This window comes from Apium graveolens, chromosome 11 (genome assembly GCF_009905375.1).
Source record: "Apium graveolens cultivar Ventura chromosome 11, ASM990537v1, whole genome shotgun sequence".
NCBI classification, from domain to species: domain Eukaryota; kingdom Viridiplantae; phylum Streptophyta; class Magnoliopsida; order Apiales; family Apiaceae; genus Apium; species Apium graveolens.
The window spans coordinates 188,632,199-188,655,547 of record NC_133657.1 but is presented as its reverse complement, the minus strand read 5'-3'; positions in this window follow the sequence as shown (position 1 = coordinate 188,655,547).

Sequence of the window (23,349 nt, the reverse complement as noted above, 5' to 3'; positions counted from 1 at the left end):
ATGCACCAAGTTGATCATCCTTTCAGCATCCTCATTGCCCTGTTCATATAGAGTTTGATAAGCTGGGACAAGATGAGTAAATGTCTTGATATTCTTGCTGAAATTGTCTCTCCTTTTCTGCATCACTGACATTCATTGACTCACTAGCAATGGCTTCCATCCTTATATCTCCTGTACCTGCATTTCTCTCATTTTCTCTATATTCTTGCATCAAGGGCTCCCTTTGGCTCACCACCCTCACACCCTCACCTTCACCTACTAAGGTGGAACTCCCCTCACTCACTTTTTCCAGGCTGGAAGAAATAGCCTGCATATTTTCTCTATTTTCCTCTCCTTTTGCCTGAGAAGAACTCAGCCTCTCACTTAGTTCACTCACTTTTCTCAATCATAGGAGTGATTGTACAACTACTAACTCATCTACACTTGTAACAATTGTTGAAAATTCAGATTGTGTAGTGAGTATCGACGGATGAAGAATATCGATCAGGGTAGTAGTTAGGATAGCCGACAGATGACTGCTGTTAGGTACATCCATCGGGATACAACCACTAGCCGACGGATGAACAATATCCACCGTAATAGAGGAAATGATAGAGTTTGGAGTAGAAACTATTATGGACTCTGTGCAGATTGATGATAATTTAGGCACATAAGTCTCAATAGTTCCTGAAAGAATTGGAAAGTGAGCCAATAAATCATCTAGAAGATGATGCTCACTTGTACTGAGTTTTGGCTTCTCCAACAGAGTTAAAGAAGGAAAATCAGGGATTGATGTATGAATCATAACTACATTCAGTGAATGTGTGGGTAAGTTTGGTGTGTTAGGTGCTTCTATTGTTAAAGATTTTGGCTCTGACTCCATATTTATTGGAGTCACATCAAACTGAATTTGAGAAGGTGCAGTGACTGAGTCTTTAGCTGCAGTTTGCACTGTGTCTGATCCCTGTGTATCCCCAAATTTTCCGAATATCTTATTTCTTGTATAAGTTTATGGTGAGTCCGTGTCCCTAGCCCTTTTGACCTGTGCTCCTGGTTGGGAGCTTGTTTCAACAGTAGCATCCTTTTAAGAGGATGAAACTAGAGATGTGCTAATTTTCTTATTAAGCACCACAGTTTGTTGGGAAACTATGGTGTGGCTAGGTTTGGGTACACTCACCTCACCATCCTTATTCTTAGGGTTTCTTTTATATTCACCCTGTCCCTCACCAATCTTATCCTCCACACTCCCCTCTTTGCTTTTGGTAGATTTTGAAACTGGCATATTTTGAGAGACACCAGAGTGTGGTTTCTTTGATTTGGATTTTGAAGGTTTGTATTTTGTGGCTTGGGTAGGCATCTGTTGGGTCATTGACACCGATTTCATAGCCACAGTCAATGGCAAAGAAACTTGAGAGGTAGAAAGAATAGGGATAATAACATTTACCTCACTTACCCGAGGGCCCTCCATGATAGGCAAATAAACAAGGGGCACCTCCTTGTGGTGATCAGCTCTGTTTAGATATGCAATTATTTTTCTTTCTTGAACCCAACAATCCAGTTTGTTGGTTGGGTTCTCAATCACAAGAGCCTCATAAATATGGTTAGCAATAATCATAAAGAATCTAGCATAATAAACATTTCTAGATCTCTTTTTAACCTCCCCTAACTTGTAGCCTAACTCAAACATGATATCATCACTAAAATTATAGTAATTGTCAGTAAGTAGCATGTAAAGCATGTTAAGCATGGTAGTATTGATAGAATCAAAGTTGCTTATCTTTCCAGAAAATACCTTGGTAACTAAATCACACATAAAACTCCACTCTTTCCTAAGACCTAGCCTCATAATCTCACTTAACTTAGTGGTAGGAAGTGCATCGCCAATAGAATTAAGTTAACTAAATCAACATTTGTGTGTGGTTTAGTAGTGTTTTCAGGAATTTTAAAGCATGCTTGAATAGTATCACTGTTAATGCAAAATTCCTTACCTTTAATGAAGAGAGTTATTGTTTTATCAGTTTCCTGATACACATCATTAATCCACATCTCCTCCAGACCTTCACAATAAATTGTGGGTGATTCCAGCATGGCATAGTTAAGCTTGCATCCCTTCACAAAATCCATCATTTTGTGATAATCTTCAGAGGCTGGAATTTCTTTGTTCACAAGAGCCACAAAGTTGTTCTTTTCATAAATAAATCATGTCTGGGACATGATCTTGACCACTGGTGCCATTGTTAAGCAAGAAATGTTGCAGAAGGAAAGGGGGTTTTGCTTTAAGAAAGAAGAGAGCAGTTAATTGCAATAGAGAAAGATAAAAGCTAAAATGAACTTGGAATAAGGCTTTTATGTATTCTCAGATAAAATGAGATAAAATTTAAAGGTAAAAAATTAAAGACCCAATGAAAATTGACCAAAATAGCCATTTTAAAAGTAAAAATAAAATGTCAAAATTCTTTCAATTATCCATCGTGATATACTTACAGACTGTAAGTAAATCCGATGGATAATGTTCAGAACTTTAACGGCTAAGATGTTGACAATTCAACGGATGGGAATAAAGCAATTATTCGTCGGGTTTAAAATAATCCAGAAAAGTAATTGATTTTTACCAGGTTATTCTATTTTGACGGATGATCAAACACGATGGATAATAAACATCCGTCGAGATATAGATTTTGACTTATCCAAATTTTCATTCAAAACAGAAAAATAAATTAAGTTTCCGGCTACATTTCAACTAGCAAGATAATCAAATATGATTTAAGAGTTATTAAGCATACCTAACTTACATACCAACCTAGAGAAGGTGGATTCATTAAGTGACTTGCTAAAGATATCTGTAAGTTGCTTCTCATTTGGAACAAAATGAAGTTCCACAGTGCCATTTATTACATGTTCACTAATGAAGTGGTACTTGATGTCTATGTGCTTTGTTCTTGAATGCTGTACTGGATTTTCAGTCATGGAAATTGCACTTATGTTATCACAGAAAATGGGAATTCTGTCCACTTGCAGACCATAGTCCAACAATTGGTTTTTCATCCATAGAATCTTTGCACAGCAACTTCCAGCAGCAATATATTCAGCCTCAGTTGTAGAAGTAGAGATTGAATTTTGCTTTTTTACTGAACCAGGATACTAGCTTGTTTCCTAGAAATTGACCGGTTCCTGTAGTGTTTTTTCTATCAATTTTGCACCCTGCATAGTCTGCATCTGAATAACCAGTTAGATCAAAACCATAATCTCTAGGGTACCAAATGCCAAGTTTTGGTGTTCCCTTGAGATATCTGAAAATTCTCTTTATAGCTATTAAATGAGACTCTCTAGGATCAGCCTAAAATCTAGCACAAAGATAAGTAGCAAATATTATATCTGGCCTACTAGCTGTCAAATACAAAAGAGAGCCAACCATGCCTCTATAGCTTGAAATATCCACAGACTTTTCAGTAGTGTTTAATTCAAGTTTAGTTACAGTGGCTATGGGAGTTTTTGCAGATGTACAATCCATTAGATTAAACTTCTTTAAAATATCATAAATATATTTGGTTTGACTAATAAATATTCCATCACTAACTTGCTTAACTTGTAAACCAAAAAAGTAAGTTAGTTCTCCCATCACGCTCATTTCATACTTATCCTACATCAATTTGGAAAACTTTTTCATCTGTAGAGCCAAATATAATATCATCTACATAAATTTAAAAAAGTATACTAGAGCCATTGACATTTTTAAAGAATAAAATTTTGTCAATAGTACATCTTGTGAAATGATTTTTTTAAGAGAAACTTTGACAAAGTGTCATACCAGGCTCTAGGTGCTTGCTTCAATCCATAGAGTGCTTTCAAAAGATAGTAGACATATTCTGGAAAATTTGGATCTTCAAAGCTAGGGGGTTGACTGACATATACTTCCTCCTCCAAATCTCCATTCAGAAAGGCACTTTTGACATTCATTTGATAGACTCTAAAATTGGCATGGGCTGCATAGGCTAAGAAAATTATGATGGCTTCAAGTCTTGCAACAGGAGCAAAAGTTTCATCAAAATCTATTCCTTCTTGTTGACAGTAGCCCTTAGCAACCAATCTAGCTTTATTCCTGACAACTATGTCGTTTTCATCCATCTTGTTTTTAAATACCCACTTGGTATCAATTGGATTCTTTTCTTTAGGTTTGGGTACCAGCTTCCATATCTTGCTCCTTTCAAATTGTTTTAGCTCCTCCTGCATAGCTAAAACCCAATCATGATCCAACAGAGCTTCTTTTACCTTTTTAGGCTCTTCCTTAGATAGAAAGATGCTATACAGACATTCTTCTTGAGTTGCTTTTTTTGTTTGAACTCTGGAAGATACATCACCAATAATGAGTTCAAAAGGATGATCTCTAGTCCATTTTCTATGTTGTGGTAGATTAGCTCTAGATGAAGAGGCCTCATTGTTGTCTTGATGTGTGGCTGAGTTTTGATTTGAAGAAACTCCCCCTGAGTTTGTGGATCTTTGATTTGAAGAAGGAGTTCTTTCTGTAAGTGATCTATTTTGACTTTCAGTTTCTCTGATTGTTCCAATGGATGATGCACTTTATATCCTGACGGATGAAGCTGACTGTCTTCCGACAGATAATGTATTTTATACCTTGACTGATGCTGAATTTTTTGCATCATTGGAGATAGACTTTTCTGCATTATCCTTAGCCACTATTTCTTGATCACTATTATCATCACTGTCATCACAGATTATCTCAGCATTGTCAAATTTGAGGCTATCATGGAAACCTTCATCTTTTAGTCCTTTAATCTTCTTATCTTCAAATACAACATGTACAGATTCCATAACAATGTTTGTTCTTAGATTTTAGACTCTATATGCCTTTCCTACAACATATCCAACAAAGATTCTTCATCTGCTTTAGCATCAAACTTTCCATGCTGTTCAGTTTGATTCCTTAACATGTAGCATTTACATCCACAAATATGAAAAAAATCTAGGGTTGGCTTCATATTCTTAAACAATTGGTAGGGTGTCATGCATTTTGCTTGATTGACCAAAGAAATATTCTGAGTGTAGCATACAGTATTCACAGCTTCAGCCCAAAAATATGTTGGTAACTTTGATTCTTCTAGCATTGTCCTTGCAACTTCAATAAGAGATATGTTTTTCCTTTCCACCACTCCATTTTGTTGTGGTGTTCTAGCTGCAGAAAACTCATGCATAATCCCATTATCTTCACAAAATAATTTCATTATAGAATTCTTGAACTCAGTTCCATTGTCACTCCTGATTCTTCTTACTTTGAAATCAGGATGATTGTTGACTTGCCTTATGTGATTGATGATGATTTCACTAGCTTCATCTTTGGATTTTAGAAAATATGTCCAAGAGAACTTTGAGAAATCATCTACAATTACTAGGCAATATCATTTCCTTGAGATGGACAACACATTGACTGGTCCAAACAAATCCATGTGCAATAGTTGCAAAGGTTCTTCAACTGTTGAATCAAGCTTCTTTTTGAATGATGCTTTAATCTTCTTTCCTTTCTGGCAGGCATCACACAATCCATCCCTTGAAAACTCCACTTGAGGAATACCTCTAACCAATTCTTTCTTGACTAGCTCATTCATGGTCTTGAAGTTTATATGGGACAACTTCTTCTGCCATAGCCAACTTTCATCTTGACTTGCTTTACGGAGAAGACAAGTTACATATTCTGCATTTGTTGAGTTGAAGTCAGCTAGATACACATTACATTTTCTCACTCCAGTAAGAACCACTTTGTTGCTTTTCTTGTTAGTCACAACACAGGCCTCTGCATTAAAAGTAACTGAGTTGCCCCTATCACAATACTGGCTGATACTCAATAGATTGTGCTTGAGACCATCCACTAGGGAAACTTCTTCAATGATGACATTGTCTTTTGAAATCAAGCCATATCCCACAGTATAACCCTTGTTGTCATCTCCAAAAGTAATACTTGGGCCAACTCTCTCTCTAAAACCAGTGAGCAGGGTAGAATCTCTAGTCATGTGCCTTGAGGAACCACTATCTAGATACCAAAGATTCTTTTTGTTTCCCTGCACACATCAAAATCAAATCAAATTTCCTTGGGTCCTGCCTTGTTAGTCTTTTTCTTTGGTTTCCTAGGTTTTACATCATTTGACTTGGGTATTTCAAATTCTTCCTTTGTCATTTGAGTTGGACCTTTGAAACCATTCATCATTACAGAATTATCATGCACGGATTGGTTAACATGAAAAGGCATACTTTGTGCAAACATGTTATTCCAGTAAGGCATGCTAAATGGCATTTATGGCATACTAAATGCAGCATAATATAGATTTTGTGCAAATGGCATGTTAGCATACTGTGCATTCAAATTGTGTGTAGGCATAACATTAACAGGCATTGTAGGCATGCTGGAAATTGAAAGTGGTGTAGACATAGGAGTAGGCATTGCAAGTTTGCAACTAATAGACAAATGATTAACACTACCACACTTAACAAGGATTTTTCTTAGTGCATATTTATCAGGTGTGTAGTTTTTTTGTTTGTTAATTCCTACTTCCCCATTTCTATTATTTTTCATTTTTGACTCTGCTTTCACTTCAATTTTCTCCAATCTGTCATTCAATTGCTTGATAGACAGATGACCTATATTAACTCTTTTGTTCTTAGTCACTTGAATTGTTTCTCCTTGAACAAAGTTCTTAGAAACTGATCCATACTTTTCATTCAACTTGGTTAGCTTAGCTTTGCTAACTGGTTTACTTGCACTCAACGGATGTGGTTCATTGTCTTTCGTCGGATAATCTTTTTGATTATTCGACGGATAAATTTTATCAGCCGTTGAATCCACATCTTTTGAAAGTCCTTCAACCAGATTGGAATGAAGCTTATCCTTCTTATTTTTCTAGGCTGCATCACATAAAGATTTTATACCTTGAACTTTAATAATTTGAGCATGGACATCTCTAGATGATTTCCATTCCTTAATTACTTCATGTTCACATTCAAGTTGCTTTCTTAAAATCTCCCCTTTCTTTAAGGATTCAGTTAGTTCATCCTTAGCAATCTTGCATTCTATTTTTGTTGGGAATATGTTATGAACTTGATGATTACATTAACAAAACACCTTAGTAGATTTAACTTAGCGAAAAATGTAGCACTCGACGGATGATCAGATATAGTCCCGATGGATGACTCAATATAGTCCCGACGGATGATGATTTGACATCCATCGAGTGAGTAAGTTATGTAACAATAAGTATTGTAACACATTTCTGTGAAAAACTTTGTATAGATCCTGTAGTAGCATATGAGTCATGTTGACTATTATTAGATATGCAGAATAGGCTAATTAATTGTAAATATAAGATGTCTTGTAATTTTGCATAAGTGAAATGAATTTAAGTGTCAAATAACTACCCAACGGATGATCAACAAAGCTACCCGACGGATGATCAACAAGGCAACCCGACGGATGACAAGCATGTACCCGACGGATGATCAATTCAAATATCTGTTGACAGGACAAGACAGTCACATATGTTGGGTGTTTACAAAAGGAATGTGGGAGCCTGTTTAACAGGAAATGAAGAACAAAGTAGCATTACCATTTCCATGCAAGCTAAGAAGATTTTCAAAGATGCTGGAATAGAGTAGTGAAGCAGCATGGAGTTTGACTTGATAGTTTTGTTTTATTGTCCTATCTTATTACCATATAAACTTGGTGATATATAAACCAAGCGTAGCTAGTGAAACAAATAACTAAGTAAACACTTTTAGAAGATAAATATGAAAGGCTGTAATTGTTAAGAATTTCTCTGTAGCTGTGAGACAACTTGTTCTTCATAGAGTTCCTAAATCGATATATATATATATATATATATGTAACACCCCCAAATCCGGGGTCGAGGATCCGGGTTGTCACGAGTTCCATTTCCCTTAATAACACCCAATCTTAATAATTAATCAACTACTCTGTACTGTGATCCCACAATAAACACACACACCACACGTTATAGTCTCAGAGATGAACATCCAAAAATAATCACAAGTCATTTTATTCCACCATTATATGCCAATACACTTTAAAAAGGTTTCTGAATAAATTTACATTTCTTTGCCATTATTACAATTCATAAATATACATAATCTGGTACATCAAAAGTTGAAAGCCTAGCCTATTGGTAATTTCTACCTCAGCTACAGTGGCCTCAACGCTTCCCGAAAGCTGCGGAACGTTTCCTATCCGCTTGCGAATTGGGAGCTTGGTCCTGTTCATCTTATCTATCTGATGTTCTGTGATGAAAAAAAGAAAGCAAGGGTGAGCAACAAGCCCACCGAAATAATATGTATAATAATTTACAATATATGAGCATTCTCATAGTACTCAAGAAAGTCTTGGTTAAGAAGAAATGAACCAAGTTGATATCTTAATGCGATGAAGTCGCAAAATATTCAGTATATATATACATATATACTTTTCAAAATATTGGAAGTCCTCTTCCATGCATAATACACACAGAGTTCCAGTGTATAACTGTATAAAAATATCATTGCAAGATGATTTCATATATCTAACCTTGTCTCAACGTTTTTCTGAAAATCTTTGACATGCATAAGATAATCATTTACTAGATATAAGTTTAAAAGATGAAGTTACAAGATACTCCAATATACTTATATCTTTTCCAAATACTACTTGAACTACCACCGTTCAAGTTATAATTAGTTTCAAAAGTTCATCACGTATATGAGACTACAAGATAATACTTGAATAGATTCAATCTTTGAAATATTATTGAATGAAATGAAGTTACGAGATACTTCATTAAGTCCCGATATATATACACCTATATATATCTCTCATACATTTCCTGAAAACCTCTGTCATGTAAAGTATGAACAGAGTTTCAATATCCAATGAATTCGGAAAGAAAAGAAATTTTGGCATAAACCTGATATCTTGCTGATCAGGCAAAGATACCAATAAGTAACCTTTTCTACTAGTAGATGGATGAATCCCCCACCGGTCATCACCCTGGCCACATAAGGACCTTGTGCTGGACCGCCACCCGGCCTCTTACGCGTTGATGGACTGCCACCCAGCCACTTACACTTTGATAGACCGTACCCCGGCCTGTCGCTTATGCCGACTCAATTAGATGGGCTTACTTCCCGAACGTTGGGTAAGTAATCAATTCATTTGTTTTCTCAAAACAGCAATCACGTTGCGAATGTAAAATGCACCACAGAGCTGGATCCCCCAGGTTTTGAGCGAGTATTTAAATCCCCTTTGAAAGGAAGATCTTAAATATAAAAAAAATGAGTTTTGGGGTCCACTCTAACTTTAAAAATCATTTTGAAGACTCGAAAACATTTTTAAGAATGTTTGGAGTACTGCCGATTTATTAAAATAAATCAGTCCCGATATATTAGAAAATATCTGAATTTTATTATTTAAATAATATTCTCAGAAAGATAATCCTTATAAAAATAATCGAAGTAGAAGTTTTAAAACTTATACTTGAAATGGATATTAAATAACAAAAGATATACTTATATGAAAGTACTATCTTTATTTGAATAATCGAAAATAAGTTTGATTATTGACACCTTATTCTTTAATAAAATAAAGAATATATTTCAGTAATAAGCGGAGTCATAATACCTCGAATGAATATTATAAATAATATTCATTAAATAAAATAAAGGAGTCATACATCCTCAAATGAATATTCAAATAATATTCAATTAATAAAATAAAAGGAGTCATAAGCCCTCGAATGAATATTCGAAATAATATTCAATAAATAATATAAAGTTATCAAATAACCCTTATTCGATTAATAATTGTGAAAACTATAACCATATATATATAAATATATATATATATATAAAATCTACTCGGGATCCTCGACTCCCGGTTTTAGAAAATGTTTTCACCTTTGGGTCCCTATACTAAGGGTATATGCAAATTACCGCTATCCTCTAGCATAGGTATTATCAACTGAACCAACAGATATATATGGCAAGAATACGAAACAGGCATGCATATATATACCATATCAGCATGCTTCAATATATCGCAACATTTGCTAATTAACCAACATGCATCTATCGCAAGATAATGCATATACAAATATACATCACAACAACAGTATAACGGGTAGAAAACTTGCCTGAGCGACTGGGGGTGATAAAAGGCTCGAGACGAGTCTGGTAACCTATAAACAGCAAGTAAGTTGGAATTAAACCAAAGTCACTTGTAATTCTATACTCTAACCAAATTAGACTCTAACGCTCGCTTTGCGCTTACTGGTTCTCTTAAGTCACTCGAGTACCCTCGGCTCCACCATTTTTAATAAATTAACCATTACGAGTTTTAAGGCGATTCTTTCGCGAGTGGCTTACCAACTGCCTAACACACTTACCATAATTGTTTCATACATTAATTAACCCTTTTTGGTCTTTAACCTATGTCTCATAGTAAGGCGAGGGGAAAAGTTTCGTTCGCGAAACGCCGTTACTTGAAACGGTCGTTTCTCCTAAACCGTGCATCGGAATCGAACGAACTACATATCAAAACGAAGCTCGTAACATGAGCTATCTAAACATGGCAATGGTCAAAATCTAGCAGGGGGTTCTCGGGTCCTAATGTTATGAACAAAAGCAGTCTAAAGTAAATCGGACATTACGACGACTATGTTTACGCGATTTCCCAAATTTAAACCATTCAAAAACCATCACAATTCAACCTCAACCCATTCATACAACCAAAGTCCATCCTTATCACATCATAACAGCCCTAATCAATTCAATATTAACATTTATACTTATGCCTAAGCTTGAATTTAACTATACTTAAGTTCTTTTAACCAAAACAACAAGATTCACCATTCCATTTCACTACCACTCCAACCCACACTCTAAACCACAAGCATTAAGCTACTATATCACCATAATAATCAAAATCATCTTATTATACATAGGAATCTAGGGTTTGGAGATGATATACCTTCCTTGAAGTGGTGGGAGTAGCTAGGAAGCCTTAAGAAGCTTTGAGAAGTCTTATGGATGCTTGGATCTTAAAGGAAAACAAGAAAAAATTTAAGTTAAAACCTTGAAAACACTATTCATTGTCTTCTTCATTGATTTATTGAAGAAGATTGAGAAAGAATTGAAGGCTTAAACTCATGATATAGCCATAACTATGCATAAGGATGATTAGGGAATTAACTCACCAATTTAGGAAGCTTGGATCTTGGATTTTGAAAATTCTTGCCTTTAAAAAGTGAAAAAGCCGAGAGAAAATGAAGAAATAATTCCTTGGTTCCTTTTTGTTTTGATGAAGAATGAATTATTTGGCTTGGTTGGTTGGTTTTGTTTTTGTTTTAGTTAATTACCTATTTAACCTTGGACTTTGTGTGGTTCTCATTCAACCACACCTCCTTCCTTCCCATGTCATGCTTGTGTCACTTTGTGATGTCATCACCCCTCCTTTGTCCTCTTTCTATTGGTTGGATGACATCATCCCCTCTAATCTCTTTGATTAACTTCCTAATTGTTTGCCTAATGACCGCTGATCTGTTATACGGTTCGCTTAACTTTCGTTCTCGTTTATCGTTTGAGGGATCATACCCGGGATCTTATTACTTGGGTTCCCTTAACCTTTCTCCATACATTATATTCCTTTTATGATCCTCTCTTATAATCCTTGAATTTAAATCCTTTTAATCATGTTACCTTATACTCAATTCTTTCCGTATCTAGTGGATTTCCGGGAAAATCAAAGTGTTCGGAATTTGGATTCTGACGATCTTTACATACACTTATATCCCATATAAAGTACTAATAAAATCTCAAAATATCCATACCAGAACCCCTACATAGTGTGGCATGAAAAGTTTTCCCATTCAGCAAAAACACTATTCATAAGGGTTTCAAAAATTTCCAAAAATTGGGGTTATTACAGTCTCCCCTCCTTAAAAGGATTCCGTCCCAGAATCCGATAGAAAATGAATAGGGATACTCTCTTAGCATTGCACTTTCTAACTCCCGAGTAAATTTTCCCACATTGTGGTCCCACCACCAAACTCTGCCTAGTTTGATAATCCTTCTCCTAAGCACTTGTTCCTTTTCACTCTATAACCCTTCCTGGTTGCTCCATATAGGTTACGTCGGGTTGCATGTCTATGCGCTCATATGCCCCTATTTATCTGGCATCTGAATTACACTTCCTTAATATTGATACGTGAAATACGTTACGACCTGCTACATGTTCGGGGTTAGGGCTAGCTCATATGCTATCTTCCCAATACGTCTTAATATATCCAAGGGTCCAACAATTCGTGGGCTTAGCTTTGCTTTCTTTCCAAACCTCATCAATCCTTTCCAAGGCTTTCCAAGGGGATACCTTTCACAATACTAGGTCCCCTACTTCATACTCCTTGTCCTTTCGTTGTCAATTCAACATACTTCTTATGTCCATCTTGGGCTACTACCAGCCGTCCTCTGATTAGATCTATTATATCCTTGGTCCCTTGGACCACTGCTGGTCCGAACATCTAGCACTCTGCAACTTCATTCTGATACAAGGGAGATCGACATCTCTTTCTGTATAGGGCCTCGTAAGGCGACATTCCAACACTGCCATATCATCCATCGTTATAAGAAAACTCAATTCGTGCTAAGTGATCATTCCAATTTCTTTCAAATCTATTGCACAGACTCTCATTATAACTTTTAGCATTAGAGCTTTTGCTTCTCAATACCCATTCTTTTCCAGTTCGTAATCGCTACTACCTTCCGTTCCTAATATTATACTGGTTATACTTCTGCTCGTTAGCGTTCTATAACCTTTTAATAACCACGTCACCCTTAGTATCACGAATGTGTTTCCATTCCGAATACTACCACAACTTTACTACTCCTTTATCAGCTGCTTCTATCTTTGGAAGCTTGATCCATCGTATAGAAGTAAAAGAATTTATTGAGAGATCACTATGATCATGAACACTTGTTACATTGCATAGTTAGTACAGAAGGTGGCCAGCCTTTAGTATTTGACAAGCAATTAAACAACATGTGGTATCCTACTAGGCTTCTATCACACAGATAGATAGTCATTCGGCAATACCTCCCCTTCTGGAAGGGTTGTTCTTCTCAGCTTACATAAAATGAAAAGAAGAGAAAAGAACGAACTGAAGAGAATTGTATATATGTAAAAAAAATATTGCCATAAAATATCTGGCTTGGAATCTACCTCTGAACTATAGAGGTTTGTCATAGGAGAACAAAACATATACGTATATATATCAACATCAAGTATTATCGCATCGCATTTCACATGCTTAAATATTTTTGCTATTCCGTCCATCATTCTATGGACCCATGCTCTTCCTCGAGCTTATACACAATCACCTTTGAAACTCCCTCGACATTGAAAATCGAATCTGGGATCTTATTCTAGACATCATCGTTACTAGAATTCTATGCTTGCACCGCAACCTTCCTCATATAGTCATACGACCCTCTATTGATAAGGAGGAATAAATATTCAATAGGTATGTAATCTACTTAATTAGTCTATTCAATGATAACTTATACATCACCACGACCCGATTAGTGGTACTCAACCTCAACATCCATTCCAATACAACTCTCACGGTTGTAATCAGCTCATTACTCGCAGAATCATTGCTGCATTACTATGGTCCACCACTGACCTACTGTCGTCATTCACTTTCCATGAAATCTTAATATCCAACCATACGGAGTCCATACATGTCGTATAGAATCCTTCTAAGGAGTTAACATAATCACCATTCATGATTCATGGAGAACACTCCAGATACTGGCGTACTTTCATGACATGAAGTAGATAAAATTGCAGAAGAGTTTCAGTCAAAGCAATGATAGCAGGTTAATACCCTTCTTAATCGTATGCCTTAAATAGAAGACTTAACTCAAGGGTTCGTCTAGTCCTTTTTGAAACATGGTCCTGGCTTATCTCAAGATAGTATCTTCTGAGATAGATAGCCCGCTCATGGCGATTACACGAATTAAACCTTTACCAACTACTATTACGGTTGGGTATTGCACAGTCATCAGAAGGAATGTCAATCTTCCAAACCATAATACAACCTTCATAGCTTTAACCATCATCACTGTATTCCTTTGGCACAAGCGCCTATAATTATCCTCTTACCTTTAAAGTGTCGGCCACCTCTTTGGCCTTTCCTGATAGTAAAATTTCCTTACAGTCAATGTCATTTTAACCACCTCCAAATAAATTTTCTACCTCATTTCAATCACAGCTTATGTGAAGATGTTTTCCTTAAATCTGATGAGTAAAAAAAAATCACCATTTTTCCATAAGTTATTGCCTCAGTCTTTAGAGGTTAATCACTGTCATGACTGACTCTCAATCATACTTAGAACATCTTTCATCTTAAGTCCTAATTGCCCTGAACAATTTCGACCATTACTGGTTCGATCCATACTTTCTCGTGGTTTAACACGTGCCCCACTTGGCAACATTATAATTACGTCATATTTCCTTTATCAACATTTCTATTCTTGAGAATTTTGAATATTACCTTTCTCCTTGTAAAACCTCTAAGGTTATCCTTCAATCGTTCCTCCTGTATTCCCTAGATACAGGGCATATCAAAATACCATTTACTATTACTAGAACCATTGTCTATATACTTCTGAAAAATTTCTCCCCTGATTCTTAAAGGTTGTTGTTACCTTAACCCCTTTCCAAATCATACTGTCAAAACTCATACTATCCCTATTAAGGGTGAAATGCCAACCTTTAGGCATTCCCCTAGGATTCGTTTTAAGTTACCGATGTTCTATCCTTAATTCCACCTTTAAAAAGGTACATGCATCCTTCCATGGATAAATCAAGTCATATATCCCTGATAAGGGTGTCTTATTCCATCATTCCCACCTCGATAGTATATGTCTAATTTCACAATAACATCTGTATTCAAAATGAGGTCAATCGATATGGCCTCCAAAAGATAACAATCGGTTATCCACTTTTCTTGCCTAGTTTGGTAACGATAACAAGGATGTTCTGGAAGATATTGGCCGTATTCAACGTGAACCTCTTCTTAATAATTCCTTATTTACTTTTGTTGTTTATCTCAACAGTCATCTCAATGTTGGGATATCTCTCATACCTGACGTCTCCCTTTCTGGGTATCAAGCCACCGGTCTTACACTTCATATTCTTGAAGGTCACTTCCTTCATCCAATTTTCCTAATTTCTTACTTCCTTGTCTCCTCAGTCTATCCGCGTCTCATTATTTATCCTTCGAATTACCTCAAGGTTTCCTCGAATCCTCCCAACTCACAGGGGATAAAATATATATATCTCTTATGCCCTCAACCATCAATTTTACTCATGGTGAATCACCCTTATCCTGACGATTACATACTTTTCTATTTCTATTGCTACGAGTCTTTAGGGTTTCCTCATACCCAACTCCCTTATCATTCCTCAAACTCTATTGTCGTTATATTCCTTTCCACTTCAATTTCTTTTTATTTTCCTTTCTCTTGTCATTATTTCATGAACCAACACAACATAAGCATTGATTTCAAACATCCCGTCATTCTAGATTCGTGTCCTCAGAACGAATCTAAATAACTTTTACAACTTAAATTCATAATTCATCATACTCGTCTGCCTTTGTTCTGGCTCTAAAGCTTTTAAACTATCTCCATAACCTTGGGAAGTACTTTCCTGAAAATAATTGACTGAACTTAAATCAGTTTATTATAATCTCTTGCTCCGTACCTTCCTTGGCCTTTCACCAGCGGGTGGCCTCTCTCTTAGGAGGGTAAGTGATAAAACAGTCTTTTGTGATTCGTCAATCATTTAGAATCTCAAATGATTCCTATATTTCCTTTAGCCAGGCTCTTGCCTCGACTGGGTTAGCTTGTTCCTTGGAACTCTGAGAGCTTAGCGACTTAAAGAACCTGAAAGAATTTTTTACCGCATTGTTTCCTCAGGGTGGTGGTTGGGGATAATAGTATAAGTTCTGTCTAGACAGGTCCATAAATTTTCGTATAGGAGTACCGTCTCGGGTCTCCTTTCCTTACTCGACTTCTGTTTCCTTAGTCTGAACATTCCCTCCTCCTCCCCATAATTGGGGTCATCCTACATATTTTAAATCCTCATTTTCCACTTCATCATGTTATGGGTTTCTTCTATCTTGATGGCGACCTCCCTGACTATCACGTTCAGGGTTTGCTCTAAATCTTATTCCTCAAACTAGCTTTCATCTAAGATCTCATCTTTAAGTTCTTGAACATTTGGAACCCAAATTCTGTAGGAATGCCTCATTATTCCCTTATCATCTTTCTCGGTATTAATCTCTTATCTATTTGTTGGCTTTCTGCCTTCATTCATCACTTTTTCTTGGCACAATAATAAATTTTCCAATAATTCAGACCGCATAGCGATCTCAAACAGCTTTTCGGTACCGGCTCCGGTTACCTTCACTTCTATTTCCATTTTCTCAAAATCTCTTATAAACTCTCCCAAAGACATTATTATCTTGAGTCTCTCCTTTTTACTAAGGGCATCAGCCACCACATTGGCTTTCCCTGAATGATAAAGAATCTCCCAATCATAATTCTTGATTAGCTCTAACCACCTCATTTGGCACATGTTGAGCTCTTTCTACGTGAAAATGCACTAGAGCACTTATGGCTTGTGTAAATCTCGCACTTCTATCCATACAGGTAGTGCCTCCAATCTTTAGGGCAAAACTATTGCCATGAGCCCAAGCTCATGGGTGGGGATATCGAATTTTATATTCCCTTAATTGTCTTGACGCGGACGTGATTATCTTGCTGTGCTGTATAAGAAGCACCTTAATTTCTTATGTGAAGCGTCACTATACTTCACAAAATCTCCTTTTCCGTCCGGCAACGCCAGCATAGGGGCCGTCACCAACCTTTGCTTCGGTTCTTAAAAGTTGTTCTCGCATTTCTCTGTCCATTCGAACTTCTCAGTCTTACGAGTAAGCCGCGTTAAAGGGGGCTACTATCTTTACAAACTTGAACGAACCTCTGGTAGTGATCGACCAATCCTACCTCTGGTAGTTTCCCTAACCATGGTCATCAATTCCTCAGTGGTCCTTTATTCATTCTTGTCAGGATCCTTCACCGGATCCTCCTCAGCAACAATCCCTTCTAGGACAACATCCTCAACCGTTACATCCTCAATATCAACATCATCCGGTCCTGCGTTAGGAAGTTCTATCGGATCCACTATCCGATCTCCAATTAGTAATAAAACATCATCGCGTTGTTGTTCCTCAACCTCAGGGTTCGGAGTCCCGCTACCATATACGATAACGAACTACGCTTCTATCGCTACATTTATAAGGGTTCCCATAAGGGTTTTAACTGTCAGTACTACATTAGGTAGTCCGACTATGAACTTGGCAAGAGTTCTTATTTATCTTAGTGAACTTATTATCTTAACGTCACATCATCTCTGAGGTTTATAACGCTTAGCTCTGATACCACTTCTGCAACACCCCCAAATCCGGGGTCGGGGATCCGGGTTGTCAGGAGTTCCATTTCCCTTAATAACACCCAATCTTAATAATTAATCAACTACTCTGTACTGTGACCCCACAATAAACACACACACCACACGTTATAGTCTCAGAGATGAACATCCAAAAATAATCACAAGTCATTTTATTCCACCATTATATGCCAATACACCTTAAAAAGGTTTCTGAATAAATTTACATTTCTTTGCCATTATTACAATTCATAAATATACATAATCTGGTACATCAAAAGTTGAAAGCCTATCCTATTGGTAATTTCTACCTCAGCTACAGCGGCCTCAACGCTTCCCGAAAGCTGCGGAACGTTTCCTATCCACTTGCGAATTGGGAGCTTGGTCCTGTTCATCTTATCTATCTGATGTTGTGTGATGAAAAAAAGAAAGCAAGGGTGAGCAACAAGCCCACCGAAATAATATGTATAATAATTTACAATATATGAGCATTCTCATAGTACTCAAGAAAGTCTTGGTTAAGAAGAAATGAACCAAGTTGATATCTTAATGCGATGAAGTCGTAAAATATTCAGTATATATATACATATATACTTTTCAAAATATTGGAAGTCCTCTTCCATGCATAATACACACAGAGTTCCAGTGTATAACTGTATAAAAATATCGTTGCAAGGTGATTTCATATATCTAACCTTGTCTCAACGTTTTTCTGAAAATCTTTGACATGCATAAGATAATCATTTACTAGATATAAGTTTAAAAGATGAAGTTACAAGATACTCCAATATACTTATATCTTTTCCAAATACTACTTGAACTACCACCGTTCAAGTTATAATTAGTTTCAAAAGTTCATCACGTAGATGAGACTACAAGATAATACTTGAATAGATTCAATCTTTGAAATATTATTGAATGAAATGAAGTTACGAGATACTTCATTAAGTCCCGATATATATATACACCTATATATATCTCTCATACATTTCCTGAAAACCTCTGTCATGTAAAGTATGAACAGAGTTTCAATATCCAATGAATTTGGAAAGAAAAGAAATTTTGGCATAAACCTGATATCTTGCTGATCAGGCAAAGATACCAATAAGTAACCTTTTCTACTAGTAGATGGATGAATCCCCCACCGGTCATCACCCTGGCCACATAAGGACCTTGTGCTGGACCGCCACCCGGCCTCTTACGCGTTGATGGACTGCCACCCAGCCACTTACACTTTGATAGACCGTACCCCGACCTGTCGCTTATGCCGACTCAATTAGATGGGCTTACTTCCTGAACGTTGGCTAAGTAATCAATTCATTTGTTTTCTCAAAACAGCAATCACGTTGCGAATGTAAAATGCACCACAGAGCTGGATCCCCCAGGTTTTGAGCGAGTATTTAAATCCCCTTTGAAAGGAAGATCTTAAATATAAAAAAAATGAGTTTTGGGGTCCACTTTAACTTTAAAAATCATTTTGAAGACTCGAAAACATTTTTAAGAATGTTTGGAGTACTGCTGATTTATTAAAATAAATCAGTCCCGATATATTAGAAAATATCTGAATATTATTATTTAAATAATATTCTCAGAAAGATAATCCTTATAAAAATAATCGAAGTAGAAGTTGTTAAGTCACACACACACTGTAGAGTTGGTGAATACAGTGTATAACACACTCAAATCGAACTTTAAGAACTTAAGTAACAGAAAACAAACTTTATTGAAACAATAAACTCTGTTACAGTATGGAACTGTTACCTCTCAGTGATGAACAAATATCACGATTACAATGAATAATCTTTTCTAATAATGATAACACTTATAGTATAAACCCTATGTCTGTGTTTATATACTACACAGTTACAAGATAATCGCTAATTGATATGGAATATAATTCTGCTTCCTAAAATATATCAATCAGATATCTTTTCTTCCAAGTATTCCATTCTTCACGGAATTCCTTCTTCATGCATATCTCTTCTTATGTTTATCTCAATCTTTATTCCTTTAATCGGCTACTGTCCTTATCTGATTATCCTTCAGCACTTAAGTTATGATATCTATCTTCTGATGATTATCTCCTGATAACATACGTACTGATATCCTTAAGTCCTGACTTCCAGTATAAGTACTGATCAACAGTTAAGTACTGATTTATCCTGTTCAGTAAGATTTGAAAGCTAAACATAAAACATATTAGCCATGACATTATCAAATATATCTAACAATCTCCCCCAACTTGTAAATTAACATAATATACAAGTTTAACAGATATTTGATGATGTCAAAAACATTAAGTACAAATGCATGAGAATTAGACTAGATAACTACAACTTACAGTCCTTAAAGTTTTTACCAATTTCAACTTCTGATAACAACTTCAGTCTGTATAAATATCAGAATTTAAGCAGTTGTAGATCTTCGACTTGGCTTCTTCATTTTCTGATCTCTCTGATGTCAGGAGTTGTTCTGAGATAGTTCTTCAACAAACATTTCTCATCATATCTTAGTTCATCAATCATTCTCCTTTTAACATCTTTAAGCTCTGCAGTATCTTCACCAGTTTGAAAAATTGCAGTTCTGAGATCATTGATCTTTGCTTTTCTCAACTCCTGATCTAGTCTTATAACATAAGCTTTGTCAGACTCTAGATTGAATTCAAGTCCCTTAATACCAAGATACGTTCTGATCTGTGCAGTATTAGGCTTCATATCAACAATATCACCATTGTGATCTCTGTACTTTGGAACATATATGCTGTCAGACTTAACAGAATAAAGCCTTTTCTGTCTCTGAATCTGTTCTTTTAAGTAGTTTGCAGCAGTCTCTGTTATTCTGTCATCCACTTGAAGTAAGAAAAGTACATGCTCCAATTCTTCAAAATACTTCAATGGAATGGCATTTTGTCTTATATGATAAACCCTACCATCTGTCATGAAATACAACATGATATATTCTTTCAAGTAGGTATGGTAAACCATCTGTACAGATTCCAGTTGATTCAATCTCTCAGGAGTTGCTCCAATACCTGGTTCACTCAAGGAAGTTGGATCATTGGTAGTGTTGTGTACTCTTCTTTCATCAGCACTTCCCAATCCAGTTTTATCTCTAGCTTCCTTTCCAGTAACTACTCTTGCTTCAAAACCACTTGCAGTAGTCTTCAAAGTTTGAGTCTGTTTTGCTTTAGTGAATCCTGGTAGGAGTGTCTTTGATCTATTTTCTGATATCAAGTTAACTTGAGCTCTGTCAGAGGTTACTTGCTTCTTCTGAATATCAGAACTTACAATTTCTTGACTCTGAACAACTTGAGCCATGTCAGAGGTTATTTTAAGAACTTTTCTTGAAGTCAGAGCAAGATCATCTTTTTTATCAGCAATTTCTTCTTCCTCAGGAGGTACATAAGCCTTGATAGGTTCACCAACCTTTTCTTTACCCTTGGATCTTGGATCTATCTGTGGTTGTGATCTAGCCAATGTTGCTTCAGCATGTGTCCTTTCTTTGATCACAATGCCTTTAAGTTTTGGAAGTGACTTTTTACCAGAAGCTTCAGATTTAGATGTGACTTTTTCTGATTTAAGTCTGGCTTCTTCTTCCTTTAAACTTTCCAAGTCCATTCCTGGATTTTCTTGAAGAAATAACTGTCTTGACATTTCTTCATCAAGATCTAGAAGTTCATCAGAACTTATCCTTTTACCAGCAGCAGAACTTATTCTTTTCCCAGTATCAGAACTTGTCATGTGACTAGCTTGTCTTGATGTAAGCCTTCTACCTTGACTATGACCGCTACCCATTCCAGAGTATCCTTGATCATCATTTCCATCATCCTTTCCTTGCAGTGTCTTGTTAGTTTTGCATTTGGACTTAATTACCTTCTCCCCCTTTTTGGCATCAGCAGGTAGTAAAAGAGAGATAAGTAATTCCACTGAGGATTGGATTTCAGTAAGTTGAGATTGCTGAGAAGCTTGATTTGTCAGAATGTCATCAATCTGAGCTTGTTGTTTCTCTTGAGTGTTCTCAATATAAGCAATCCTGTCAATGGTAGGTTGAAAGAACTTTTTCTTATCAATTTTCCAAAATTGTTCTTGTTTGATAAAGTTCTCCTGAAACTTGTGTAGCTCTGCATGAGTAGTTGAATGAAGACCTTGTAGATGTTTAGTACTCAATGCAGTGACTCTAAGCTGGGTTTTAAAATCATCAGAATTTAACATTTCATCAGCTTTAGTCAAGTGCTCAGCAAGATGTAATGCATTTGGAACACATGAAACTGAGTTCCATTCCTTAGTCCACTCCTGACCTGCAGGAGTTTCACTCCAAGGTACTGGTGCATCCCTGATAACAAACTTCTCTGCCAGTTCAGACTTAGGAAGAGTCTGTTGAGGAGTATGTCCTGAAGGACCTGCTTCATCAGCATCTACAGTTGGAGCAGCTTCACCAGTATCTCCAGCATTTGCAGCATCAGAACTTAAAGAATCAGTATCTTCTGATAAGACAACAGTGTGAGTAGCAATGGAGGCTTCAGCATCCTCTAATTGCTGATCTGATACTAAGTTCTGATCAACAGCCAAATCCTGATGCTCACCTAAAGTCCGATCATCAACATCTTGATGCAGAGAAGGTGTTGTTGATAACTCTGGAGTTTGAACAGCATCAGTAACAGGTGTTGTGAAAGGATTATATGATTTTGGAGCTTCTAAGAAAAGTATTTCAGGCACAACCAGGTTCTGAATATCAATTTCAGCACTTCTGCCTGGATCAACAAGAGACACCGATGGTGAGTTAGCCTTATCAGATACAGCTTCCTGAGATGGAGTTGATGGAGAAGAAGTGACTGGAGCAAATTCCTTGTCTTGTGAGATCAGAGATTCCTGATCCCCTTCCTTAGCTGCTTCCTCTTCATCATCTGAAACTGGCCTTTGTGCCCTCTGTTTCTTGTACTTCCTTGTTGATGTGGATTCCTTGGGAGTTTCAGGAACTATCATTCGTCTAAGCCTCTTGAGAAGCCTAGAACCCCCAATTGTAGAATCCTTCTGAGAAACCTCTTTCTCAGCTTCAGTTACAACAGGTTCTCTAGCAGGAACCGGTTCCTCAGAATCAGAGTCATCTCTCAAGGCAATCCTCCTTCTCTTTTGAGGTATTTGAGGAACATTCTTTGTCCTCTTTGGCTTGGAAGATGAAGGCTTCACAGTAGGTGCTGAAGATGAAAGTTGAGCAGTCTGTGAAGTGGAGAGATAGATTTGAGATATGTTCTGAGGGTAGGTTGAGTAGAATGAGAGGTAGGTACTGAGGTTGATGGATTTTGGATGTTTGGAGTTGGTTGGACATCAGAGTAAACAGATCTATAAGTATCAGGATCAACACTTACCAGGATCTGTTTGACTGACTTAGGAATCTGTAATGGTCTAAGCACTTTTTTCTTAGTATCAGCATTTACCAGGTCACTAAAGTATCATTTTGCAACCTTAAAATGTGGGGTTTGGGTGCTGACTAACTGAGGTTCATCAGTACAATAAGTGTAAATAAGTTGACAGAATCTTGCAAAATAAACAACATCTCGATCCTCTGTCATCCTATCCCCAATAAAACCAATTAAAGCAGTTGCAAAATCAAAATGAGTTTGATTGATAATTGCATACCCGATGTGCTGACTCATAATGGGAATAGCATCAAAATTCGAACATTTATTTCCAAAAGCTTTGGTGATGCAATCAAAGAAGAAACTCCATTCTCTTCTGATATTAGCCCGTTTCAACTGTCCAAGTTTCGTCAGACTCTTTTCATATCCCAATTCAGCCATTAACTCCCGAAGG